The sequence below is a fragment of the Ochlerotatus camptorhynchus genome, unplaced genomic scaffold (assembly GCF_037179485.1).
Source record: "Ochlerotatus camptorhynchus isolate MF236.1 unplaced genomic scaffold, CSIRO-AGI_Acam_v1.1 ptg000223l, whole genome shotgun sequence".
Lineage (NCBI taxonomy): Eukaryota > Metazoa > Arthropoda > Insecta > Diptera > Culicidae > Ochlerotatus > Ochlerotatus camptorhynchus.
The window spans coordinates 145,774-158,481 of record NW_027040713.1 but is presented as its reverse complement, the minus strand read 5'-3'; the positions used below and the strand labels follow the sequence as shown (position 1 = coordinate 158,481).

Here is a 12,708-nt window from a genome sequence, read left to right as displayed (position 1 = left end):
GGTCCAATATTAGATTAGGTTGGGTCATAATTAGGGTGATTCAAAATTTTGTAAATAGTATATATCTATATTTTTTTTTCTTGGTTTTTTTTTCTCGTACTATTTTTAAGTAGATCATAGTTAGGGTGATCCAAAAAAAATTTTTTTTTTCTTTTTTTGGTTTTTTTTCTTTCTTTCGTATTACTCTTTATTAAAGTAAACTATATCAATTTTTTTTGTATTTTTTATTATTTTTTATTATTTTTTTTTTGCATTAATTTTTTTAATTTAATACTAGTTGAAATTACTGTAATTATTTGTAAAATATTTATTAAAAACACCATTGCGGCGATATTTAACCGCAATGGATGAAAATGATAAAGGCGGGGGATGGTCGCTTTCCATCTCAGACGACGAAACTCTTAATTCCTCGTCACACGAAAGTCTCGAGGAAGTTGTGGAAATGGAAACCCTTGACGTCCCAGTTGACTCGCTCTCCAGCAAAAATACTGGAGCATATCCCAAGAAAAGGTATCCCCCACAACCCTCTCCTCCACCATCACCTCCTCGTCCTCCTGCACCCCCCACACCATTGCCCCCAAAAATCTCTGCGCTCCCCCGCCTAAAAGCTTACCCAGAAGCCTCAAAAGGCCCATGGGTTGTTTTTTCCGGCCCAAACAAAAACCTTTGAACATTCCGAGGATCTCTAAGGATCTAACAACACATTTTTCGGCCGTTACCGATATTTTCAAGGTAACACCAATAAAACTGCGCGTTACCGTTGATGACCGGAAGCAGGCTAACCAAATTGTTGCATGTGAGCTTTTTTCATTGGAATACCGAGTCTACATACCCAGTAGTGAGGTAGAAATTGAAGGAGTGGTCCGTAGTAGGCTCCAAAAAAACTTATTCCTTGTCAAACTCGTTTCGTGTGACCTTTTCGGGTACAGCGTTACCTCACTACGTCGCTATTGGCAAGGTTCGGCTGCCTGTACGTCTGTTTGTATCTCGGGTAATGAACTGCTCGAAATGTAAACAACTTGGTCATACATCGGACTACTGCTCGAACAAACCACGCTGCGATCAGTGTGGCGAGCAACATCAAGAGGGCCCTTGCGGTGCTCCTCCAAAATGCGTGTACTGCAAGGAAAGCCTACATACCCTGACTGACTGCCCGAGGTATAAACAGCAGGGAGAAAAACTTAAGCCGTCTCTGCAAGCTCGCTCCAAGAGAACACTAGCAGAACTCTTGAAGAATACCGCTTCATCTTCTCAGACCACACCAAAAAGCAGTAACACGTTCTCCATTTTGCCAGTTGATCATCTAGACTCTGACTCAGAGGTCGGTGAGGGTAGTCCGTTTGTCTTTAAAGGCAATACGAGAAAACGAGCAAAAAAACACACCACCGAAAAGCCTCGTAAGGCCACTCGTACGGACCACCCTTCCCCCTTGGAAAAATCAAGAGGTAACGGAAATGCACCGAAGCCCATTCCACCGGGTTTTCAACCTTGTAATTATGACAAGAACTTTCCGTCACTTCCAGGAACATCTAAAACCCCAGATGTCCCAGTTTTTCGGCCAGAAAAGCAGCTGAATAATCAGCAAGAACATGCCCCCATGTTCACGTTTTCTGGTATTGTGGATACCTTCTTCAGTATATTCAATGTCTCTGACTCAACGAGGAGCATTATTAATTTAGTGCTGCCAATGGTGAAAACTCTTTTGAAGCAACTAGCTTCTAGGTGGTCCTTCCTTGCATCGATCATATCCTTTGATGGATAATTCTCCGAATGAGGTCGGGGATATGATCTCTGTTCTTCAGTGGAACTGTAGAAGTCTTATGCCAAAACTTGACACATTTAAATTTTTAGTTAACAATTTACTTTCTGATGCATTTGCCCTTTGTGAAACATGGCTCTCTTCAGACAACGATCTTGCTTTCCACGATTTCAACATTATTCGCCTTGATCGGGCAGATTCGTATGGAGTCTGGGGAATGGAATTCTGGGGAATGGTTTTCTGGAGAATGTTATAGAATCGCTAACAACTAGCTCTTAAAGGTCCTGCCGTTGGTCAGAATAAATCAAAATGCTTTATTTTTAGGAAATGCAGACCCCTCTCACTTTGAGTAGACAATCTTCGATACAAGCATCTACGTGGTTTATAGACAGCTCTTAATTTGGATTCTGAAATAAGCTCCTACGAAGTATGGATGCTGAGAGCAGGGTGTCACAATATCAGCTTCAATCGACCAAATCGATGCGACGAAGAGACTGCTGGCTTTCTTTTTTTGTTAAAGTCGAAAAGCTTCGCAGCATTCTAGAACCTCAGTCGTCGTGCAAAAACAAATGTTCAATCGCTTGTCTCTCTTTCTCCCGTCGCTCCATTGGTCTTCCTTTCAAGCTCCGGTGAAACGGATGAGCGAAAGAGCGCTCGACTTTGATAGTTTTCTCTTTCATGAAACACATCAACAGAGGTTTCATGACGTATATGACGGAAAATGAAAATACATATTTAAAGCATTTCTCACGTGAAAGCACTTGAAGATTACACGTAATATGTTTAATTTATCTTCCATCCACATATTTATCTAAAAAAAAAATTAACAAAAATGGGACATAACGCATTTTAAACAAATTGAAAAAGCGATGATAGAGTGTTCGTGAAAGGGTATTGAAAGCCATAATGAGGTTTCGTTTAACTAGAAAATCGACGTTACTTACATTGAAACCGATGAGCAAAGCAACGACGAGAAGATCCACAGCCAGCGTTTCCTTCTAAGCGTGCTTCTTTTTCATTATCATTTCTTGCTGATAGTCTAGCTAGACGTTATAGAAATGAAGCGTTGAACACGTTTGTATGAGAGAAACAAAACTCGAGTTCATTTTAAAGCTTCGAAAATGTAGAGCCCTGGCTGAGAGGATAACAGTAAAAAATTGAATGACTTCATTGGGTATGCTGGAAACTGTAAGCTGTAATATTTGATGAGAATATTCTGTTCAATACTGATGTATGAGAAGCTTTTTGATCAATCAAAATTCAGCAGTGATCAATGATTTTCTAACCTTGTCAAAAATCTGTTTTGTCTAATTTTGACGGCAATCAAAACTATACTTGCTGAAAAGCGTGAGTTAAGTGAACCCTTGAAGCATTGAGTCACTAACACAATTTCAACCTTGCATTACGAAAATTTTCAACCTTGCATTACGAAAATTTTTCACACCACCGCGTCCTAGCAAGAAGTACGGTCGACTTGTTTCGCGCTCCGTTAATTTGGAAGTTTTCTCGCTATTATCTGACGTAAATAATCAGTTTTTCTCGCTTAGTAATTCCTGGCATAATTCCGGATAAATTTATCAAAAAGTGAGTTTTTTTCTGAGAAGAAAGTGTGTTGTCGGAATCATCGAAAATTGTTTTTGCGATTGGCAATTCGCCAATCATTTTGCGCACCATCGGTGCGTGGTCACGCATACCTGTGCACACGGATCATCGTCATCGAGTGTCAGCATCTGCCTCCACATTCAAACCGCTCATCCATCATCGTGTGTGCAGCTGAGTGCCGAGCTTCATACAAGCACACACCAACGAAGACCGCCCGCACACGCGGATCGAAGATCATCAAAGCTGCGCGTCGCTCCGCTGCTGCTGTGTAAACGCTCGGTGATAGTAGTATAGGATTATCAGATAAGTTTTTGTTCTTGTTTCTTTCTTTCTCCCATCTGTTAAATTTTAAGTTTGTGTTTCTGTGTTAGTATTTTTTTTCTTCGTGTATTGTGTCCGAGTAATTTTGATTATCGTTGCAGTGGTAGAGCGTTTTTCGCTCCCACTAGTACGGCAAAATGGACATTTTGTCGGAAGACGAAATGGACGTTTTGTCGGAAGACGACACCACTTTGCCACGCGATAGCAAGAAGGGTCGAAAACGTCTGTCATCCCAGAAATCGGATGATGCCATCCCTGCTTCGTCATCTCAGTCTGGTAATGGACAGGGACAGATAAGCCCCCGATCGCGAGCCTACCCAGAAGACTCGACTGGCCCATGGGTTGTTTACTTTCAGCCCAAAAAGAAACCTTTGAATGTTATGCAAATTACTAATGATCTGACGAAGCGGTTCTCGGCCGTGATCGAAATCTCGAAGGTGAGGTACAATAAACTTCGCGTTGTCGTCTCTAACCTGAAACAAGCTAACGAGATTGCTGCCTCCCAGCTCTTTACACTCGAGTATAGAGTGTACATCCCAGCTCGTAATGTGGAGATCGAAGGTGTGGTCACCGAAGCGAGTCTGACCCCCGAGATCTTGGCGAAGCAAGCGGTTGGCCGTTTCAAGAACCCCTTGCTTCCCACGGTTGAGATACTGGAAGTCCAGAAGCTGAACTCAGTATCTTTCAGCGAGGGTAAAAAGAGCTTTACCCCCACAGACTCGTTTCGGGTGACCTTTTCTGGTTCAGCCCTTCCTCACTACATCGAGTTGGGAAAACTTCGGCTACCTGTGCGTTTGTTTGTTCCTCGGGTCATGAACTGCCAAAACTGCAAACAGTTGGGACATACGGCCTCTCACTGTGGCAGCAAGGCACGCTGTTCCAAATGCGGGCCCGAAAAAAAAATTACAGTGAAATTTTCAGTGGAAACAATGCTCTAACATTAATATTTATTGTCGACGTTACTTCACGAACATTAAACATAAATCTGATTGAAGCATGCATACTATGAGAGGGTCAGCAACACTGCCAATGTAATTAAGATAGGCACTGCTCGTATGGCTCTGGCTTTGACAGTTCGTTTGGCTCAAAACCAGGCAGTCCGCCTCCGCTCATATCTTATCCTAGACCCTCTCTAAAGCTTAATGGAGACCTTTTCCGTGCAGTCAATAATCATACAATAATAATAAAAAAATCCACCACTTGAAGATGTCAGGAAGAAACTCTCAGGTGGAAGCATATTTCATGGGCGATTCTCTCCAGTCGAATGCATTAACTTATCAACGACGCTCAACCACCAAGGAGACGTGACCTAGGGATATCGAGCGCAGAGGAGTTGGCCTGCATTTCTCACAAGTTCCGGATCGAATCTCGATCCATAACCAGTAAAAAAAAGGACCACCCGTAACAGACATACCACCCCCTTCCCTTCCCGGGGCAATGTTTTATTTTTACGATTTATTTTTAAAGTCGATAAAGTAGATCTGTCAAGCCAACACATACACTCTAAAATACACTGTTATTTTTTATAATCAATAAATTCGCCAACCAACAGTAAAATAACAATAATATATAATGTTATTGAAAAAAAATATATGGGAAAATCACGAAAATTTCATTGTTAAGATACTTAACAACCCCCCTTTTTTATTGTAAATTTTCCATTTACCATGAAATTTATTGTTTTGTACAACATAAATCAAGGTAAAATTATTGTAGACGTAACAATATAAATCATTGTTAAGACAATAATTTTCGTCTTATTGTTACATTGTTTTTTAATGTATTTTTGTTGTTATTTTTTTTCGGGGGGAGAAGCACGAGGATGGCGCCTGCACAGTCACTGCACCAAAATGCGGGTACTGTAAGGGAACTCCTCATGGTCTCTCATCGTGTCCGGCGTACAAACAACGCGGGGAGAAACTAGAACGCTCTCTTAAGGAGCGTTCCAGGCAGTCTTTTGCAGCAATGCTAAAAACAGCCACACCATCAACCAACGACAAAAATCCCTTTGCTGTTTTGTCTGATGACGAGTCTGACTCTGACTTGGCTGAGGAGGGAGTTTCTTTCAGTTTTCCGGAAGGTTCTGCACGGAAACGAAAACGCATCCGTTCGCGGAAAGTTGCAGATAAGGAACCCCAAATCAGCTTGCCCAAATCAAGGAGTGATGGAAAAAAGGAAGTTTCAACTCCTCCTGGTTTCCGCAGAACTGATTATAACCAGAATTTTCCATCTCTCCCGGGGACATCAAAAACCCCTGATGGCCCATTTTTAAGAACAGAAGCCCCTTCTTCATCCGGGTTGTTCTCATTTGATAAAATTGTGGACGATATTCTCAAGTACCTCAATATTTCTGATCCTCTCAAAAGCATTGTTCTGGCAATGCTTCCTTCTGTGAAGACCCTCTTGAAGCAATTGACATTGAAGTGGCCCCTCATTGCAGCAATCATTTCCTTCGATGGATAATTTTCCAAACGAGGTCGGGGATTTGATCACTGTTCTACAGTGGAATTGTCGAAGTCTCATTCCTAAATTAGATTCTTTTAAGTTTTTAATTCACAATAATGATTGTGATGCATTTGCTGTTTGTGAAACTTGGCTCTCTTCAGATATCGATCTTCCTTTTTATGATTTTAACATTATTCGACTGGATCGTGAGGATTCGCGTGGAGGAGGGGTACTTTTGGGGATCAAAAAGTGCCATTCTTTCTATAGAGTGAATCTTCCACAATTTCCAGGTATTGAAGTTGTTGCATGTCAGGCTATTATTAAAGGTAAGAGCCTTTGTATTGCTTCTGTTTATATTCTTCCTAGAGCCGTTGTTAATCGCAAACAACTTTCAGATATCTGTTCGGTACTTCCTGCCCCACGGTTGATTATGGGAGATTTTAATTCCCACGGTACAGGCTGGGGGGAACTGTATGATGACAACCGTTCTACTTTGATATATGACCTCTGCGACAGCTTTAATATGACAATTCTTAACAATGGAGAAGTAACACGTTTGGCTGGCCCATCCTCGAATGGAAGTAGATTAGACCTCACATTTTGCTCTAACTCATTATCGTTGGATTGCACGTGGAATGTGATCCAAGATCCCCACGGTAGTGATCACTTGCCGATCAAAGTTTCAGTTGCCAGTGGGTTCAATCCGTCGGAACCCGTTAACGTCGCGTACGATCTTACCCGTAATATCGATTGGACAAAGTTCAAGAATGTGATAGAAGATGCCCTAACGTCGGTAGAAGGGCTTCCACCGTTGGAGGAATATAACTTCCTCTCCAATCTGATCTTGGACAGCGCGCTTCAAGCTCAAACTCGGCCGGTTCCAGGAACGTTTTTCCGTAGGAAACCTCCTTCCCCTTGGTGGGACCAGCAATGCACTGAGGTTTATCGTAAAAAGTCCGACGCGTTTAAGCTTTTCCGGAAACGTGGAACACCCGTACATTTCGAAGCGTACTCGGCTCTTGAACGCGAACTCAAGAGCCTCATCAAAGCCAAGAAACGCGGATACTGGCGGCAATTCGTGGACGGATTATCGCGCGAAACGTCGATGAATACGCTTTGGAATGCGGCGCGAAGGATGCGTAACCGGTCTTCAAACAACGAGAGCGAGGAGTACTCCGATAGTTGGATTCTCAAGTTCGCGCGAAAAGTATGTCCTGATTCTGTGCCGGCACAGATGATTCCTCGCGAAACGACGAATTCGGTAGACGAGATCGCCAGCCTTTTTCAATGCTGGAGCTCTCACTCGCGCTCCTTTCGTGTGGCAATTCGGCTCCGGGGGCTGATAGAATCAAGTTCAACTTGTTGAAGAACCTCCCAGACGTCGCTAAGAGGCGCATGTTGAACTTGTTTGGTCAGTTCCTGGAGCTTAATATTGTTCCGGATGATTGGAGGCGGGTGAGAGTTATAGCCATTAAAAAGCCTGGAAAACCCGCGTCAGATCACAATTCGTATCGTCCCATTGCAATGTTATCGTGTATTCGAAAATTGTTGGAGAAAATGATCCTTTTTCGCCTGGACAAATGGGTTGAGTTGAACCACCTACTCTCAGATACTCAATTTGGTTTCCGTAGGGGCAAGGGAACGAACGACTGTCTCGCGTTGCTTTCCACTGAAATTCAGTTGGCTTTTGCTAATAAAGAGCAAATGGCTTCTGTCTTCTTGGATATTAAGGGGGCTTTTGATTCAGTATCGGTTGAAGTCCTTTCAGACAAACTCCACGCTTGTGGCCTTTCTCCATTAATTAATAACTTTTTGTACAATTTGCTGTCAGAGAAACATATGAGCTTTTCTCATGGAAACTCTACAGCTTCACGATTTAGCTACATGGGTCTCCCCCAGGGCTCATGTTTAAGCCCCCTTCTGTATAATTTCTACGTCAGAGAAATTGACAATTGTCTAAGGGACAACTGCACGTTGAGACAACTTGCAGATGACGGAGTAGTGTCTATGACAGGGCCCAGAGAGGCCGACCTGCAAGGACCCTTACAGGATACCTTAGACAATTTGTCTACTTGGGCTATCCAGCTAGGTATCGAATTCTCCACGGAGAAAACTGAGTTGGTCGTTTTTTCTAGGAAGCATAGCCCAGCACAACCAAAGCTTCAACTTTTGGGTAAACCGATCACTCATTCTATGTCCTTCAAATATCTTGGGGTCTGGTTCGATTCAAAATGCACCTGGAGATCCCACATTGAGTATCTGAAGCGGAAATGTCAACAAAGGATCAATTTTCTCCGAACAATTACCGGAACGTGGTGGGGAGCCCATCCGCAAGACCTTCTAACGTTGTACCGGACAACGATTTTATCGGTTTTAGAGTACGGTAGTTTTTGCTTCCAGTCAGCGGCTAAAACGCACATCATCAAACTGGAACGGATCCAGTATCGCTGTCTTCGTATCGCGTTAGGATGCATGCACTCGACTCATACGATGAGTCTCGAAGTGTTAGCGGGCATGCTGCCACTCTCTGATCGATTTTCGGAATTATCGCTCAGGCTCCTCACCCGTTGTGAAATTATGAACCCACTGGTGATTGCAAGCTTTGAGAAGCTTCTTGAGCTAAACCCTCAAACTCGTTTTATGTCATTGTACTACGTGTACATAACACAGGATGTCAGCCCTTCGCAGCATAATCCCTATCGTGTTTGCTTCTCCGACTTCGACAGTTCTGTTCATTTTGATTTATCAATGACGCAAGAGATTCGCGGAATCCCAGAGCATCATCGTTCCATGATTGCTCCGTCAATTTTCGCTGCAAAGTTTGGCCAAGTTGATTCCGCAAGATCGTTCTTCACAGATGAATCACTAATAGAGGCGTCCGCTGGTTTTGGTATTTATAACGAATTTCATAGCGCCTCTCGAATGCTTCATGCTCCTTGTTCCGTATATGTTGCGGAACTGGCGGCAATACATTATACGCTAGCAACGATCGCCTCACTTGCACCAGATCATTATTTTATTTTTACGGATAGTCTCAGTTCTGTTGAGGCTATTCGCTCCATGAGGCCGGTAAAGCACTCCTCGTATTTTCTCATGAAAATACGAGAGATTCTAAGTGCTTTATCTGTTGAACCCCTCGGTTCATACAGCAACGCTTCATTTCTATCTGCCAATCTGGCAACTCTTTCTTATTTGACAGAACTACTTCCGCTGTAACGATCAACTGAATAAAAAATCATTCTTTCTTGTACCGAGCAACTTAACAGGTGTGTTTGCGTATTGCTTCACTGAGCCTCCGATTCCAGTCTTTTCGGGTTAACCTCCAATAGGTTATGGGCCCAGCGTTGGGGCCAGTGAAAGCTAGAAAGTTGTGAAGTGCGCGACGCGGTTCGTAAAGTTTTTTTTCTGCGACGAAGTGGTGAATTTCGGGAGCCCTTTGTGGAGGCGAAAAAAAAAAAAATGGACTTTTCGAAAGTAGGCGTCGTCCGATTGAATAATCGGAACTACCGGTCGTGGGCATTCAAAGTCCAAATGCTCATGATGAGGGAAGGAACGTGGAAGTACGTTTATCCAGGTACTCCCCCTACTACGGTCACCTCCGATTGGACCGAAGGTGACGAGAAGGCGAGAGCAACCATCGCGTTGCTGGTGGAAGACGGCCAGCACAGTCTCATCATGGCGAAAACGACGGCGAAAAGTACGTGGGAGGCGCTGAAAACGCACCACCACAAAGCGACACTCACGGGAAAAGTCTCGTTGCTGAAGGAGATCTGCAGCGCGAATTTTCGGGAAGGCCAGAACATGGAAGAATTTATTTACGGGATGGAGGAGCTCTACTCCCGTTTGGAAAATTCAGGTGAAAAGCTCTCGGAATACATGCAGGTAGCAATGATCCTGCGGAGTCTTCCGAAGGCGTTCGACGCTCTGACCACCGCGTTGGAGAGCCGGTCGGATGCGGAGCTGAAAATGGATCTGGTCAAAGCGAAGCTCATCGACGAGAACGAGAAACTGTACGGCGGAAACTGTTCGGAAGAGCGCTTGTTGAAGGCGGGAAACGGTACGAAGCCGGCCGGTGCTGCTGCTTGCTTCTTTTGCGGAAAACCAGGACACAAAAAGCGCAGCTGCAAGGAGTTTCTGGCGCAGAAGAGCGGCGGTGAAAGTGGCGAGAAGAAGAAGAACAAGCCGAAGCAAGAACAAAAAGTGAAACAAGTGCGCGAAAACGACTCGATGTCGTTCACGTTCATGGTGCGACAGAACCCGGACACGAATCGGTCTCGTTCGTGGCTAATCGACTCGGGCGCGACGTCGCATATGTGTAATGACAGAGATGCTTTCCTCCGGATGGAACAAGGTTCGCGAATGAGTGTTATTGTCGCGGACGGAAACGAGAATCGTGTCGCGGGCGTCGGAGATTGTTTAATCGAGTGCGTTAATGACAGCGGCGAAGCGATTAAGCTAACGCTGACGGGTGTGCTTTACGTCCCCTCTCTGGACGGGAACATGATTTCGGTCAGTAAGCTGGCGTCGAAAGGTGTGCGGGCTGAATTCGACGGGTCCGGCTGCAAACTGGTTTACGGGAAAACGGTGGTCGCAGTAGGCGACAGGAAAAGTGACATGTACTTTCTGCGATTCGCGAGTGACCGTTCGTTGCAGGTGAAGACGCGAGAGCATTCGAAGAACTGCCAACACACTTGGCACCGTCGCCTGGGACACAGAGATCCGGAAGTGCTAAACGAGATAAAGCGGAAAGATTTGGCCACAGGCATGAAAGTGGTGGATTGTGGCATTCGCTGGACCTGCGAGTGTTGCATTCAGGGCAAAATGGCTCGTCCTTCATTTCCGGCAACGGCTGAGAAGACTTCTACGGCTGTTCTGGACATTGTACACACTGACGTTTGCGGGCCCATGGAGGAGACGACTCCAGGGGGCTGTCGGTATTACATGTCCATGATTGACGACCACAGTCGGTACGCGTTCATCTATTTTCTCAAAGAAAAGTCTGAAGTCGAGCAGCGCATCCGGGAGTACGTCAGAATGGCGGAGAACCAGTTCGGCCGCAAGCCGCGGATTATCCGCTCTGACCAAGGTGGAGAGTACTCCAGTAAAACACTTCGTCGGTTCTATGCCGAAGAAGGTATCAAGGCGGAGTATACGGCAGCATATTCTCCGCAGCAGAATGGAGTTTCAGAGCGGAAAAATCGATCCCTGAGCGAGATGGGGCGATGCATGTTACTGGATGCAGGCATGCCAAAACGATTTTGGGCGGAAGCGATCAACACTGCATGTTACCTGCAAAATCGTTTACCGTCAGCAGCAGTTGAATGTACCCCATTCGAGATCTGGTTCGGGAAGAAACCCGATTTGAATCACCTTCGGCTGTTCGGGTGCACTGCTTACGTCATGGTTCCAGCAGTAAAGCGCAAGAAACTGGACGAAAAGGCCATCAAAATGACGTTTGTTGGCTATTCAGGAGAACATAAAGCCTACAGGATGCTCAACCTTGCAACCGGCCAAATCCAGATAAGCCGTGACGTTCGGTTCTTGGAGATCGAAAATGGATCGAAGGTTGAAGACAAACATCGGAAGAAAACGGAAGACAAGACGCCGCCCGCTGAATGTGAAGAAGTGGAGTGGACAGTGAGCGAAATTCCGAAAGCGACAGTGGCACCGGATGCATTGGAGTCTAGCGATTCGGAGTCTGGCGATTCGGAGTTAAGCGATTCGGACGATGAGTTCTTCGGCTGGGAGAACGACGATGCTGCTTGGCTGCAAGTTTTTCGGTTCAGGCGTTACGAGAGTCGCGATGCTTGTGATGATGATGACCAAATGGATCCTGTAGCAGAAGAAGAAGTGGCACCACCTCCGGTTCGACGTTCGCAGAGAGTGACCGCTGGTGTGCCGCCGGTCAGATATGCAGAAGGAGCAAACTTGGTGCAGCACAGTGCAGCAGAGCCAAAAACGTACCGTGAAGCTGTTTCTAGTCCCCAGAGCGCCGAGTGGAAATCGGCCATGGACGACGAAATGCGATCGCACCAGGAGAATTGCACATGGGAACTAGTGGAGTTGCCCCCACACCGTAAACCGATCGGATGCAAATGGGTGTATAAGTGCAAAAGTGATCAAAACGGCAACCTTGTGCGGTATAAGGCGCGACTTGTAGCGCAAGGGTTTTGCCAAAAATTCGGGACCGACTACGACCAAGTCTTCGCACCAGTTGTCCAGCAGATCACGATCCGGACGATGCTGACCATCGCGAGTCGGAGGAAGATGTTGGCCAAGCAGATCGACATCAAAACCGCATACCTCTACGGGCAGCTTCAGGAGGAGCTGTATATGCGGCAACCGCCGGGCTATGAAAGCGAGGATCGAAAGCTGGTTTGCCGGTTGAAGCGCAGCTTGTATGGGCTCAAACAGGCCGCCCATGTCTGGAATAAACGGATCGACGAGGTACTTAAGCTGATGGGCTTTCATCAATCGAAGGCTGACCCTTGCCTTTACGTTCGGGAGCGATCAGGCAAGTACATATTTTTGTTGATTTACGTCGATGACGTCATTGTTATTTGCGCTACGGAGGATGAGTT

The 12,708-nt window shown here is 45.2% G+C and overlaps 1 protein-coding gene across 1 annotated transcript in view; it reads left to right on the top strand.

Moving 5' to 3' along the window:
* The window catches only part of LOC135703928 (probable ubiquitin carboxyl-terminal hydrolase FAF), a gene marked incomplete at its 5' end in the record, with an annotated part of 221,182 nt that overhangs the window by 80,654 nt on the left and 127,820 nt on the right, over positions 1-12,708 (top strand). The window lies entirely within an intron of this gene.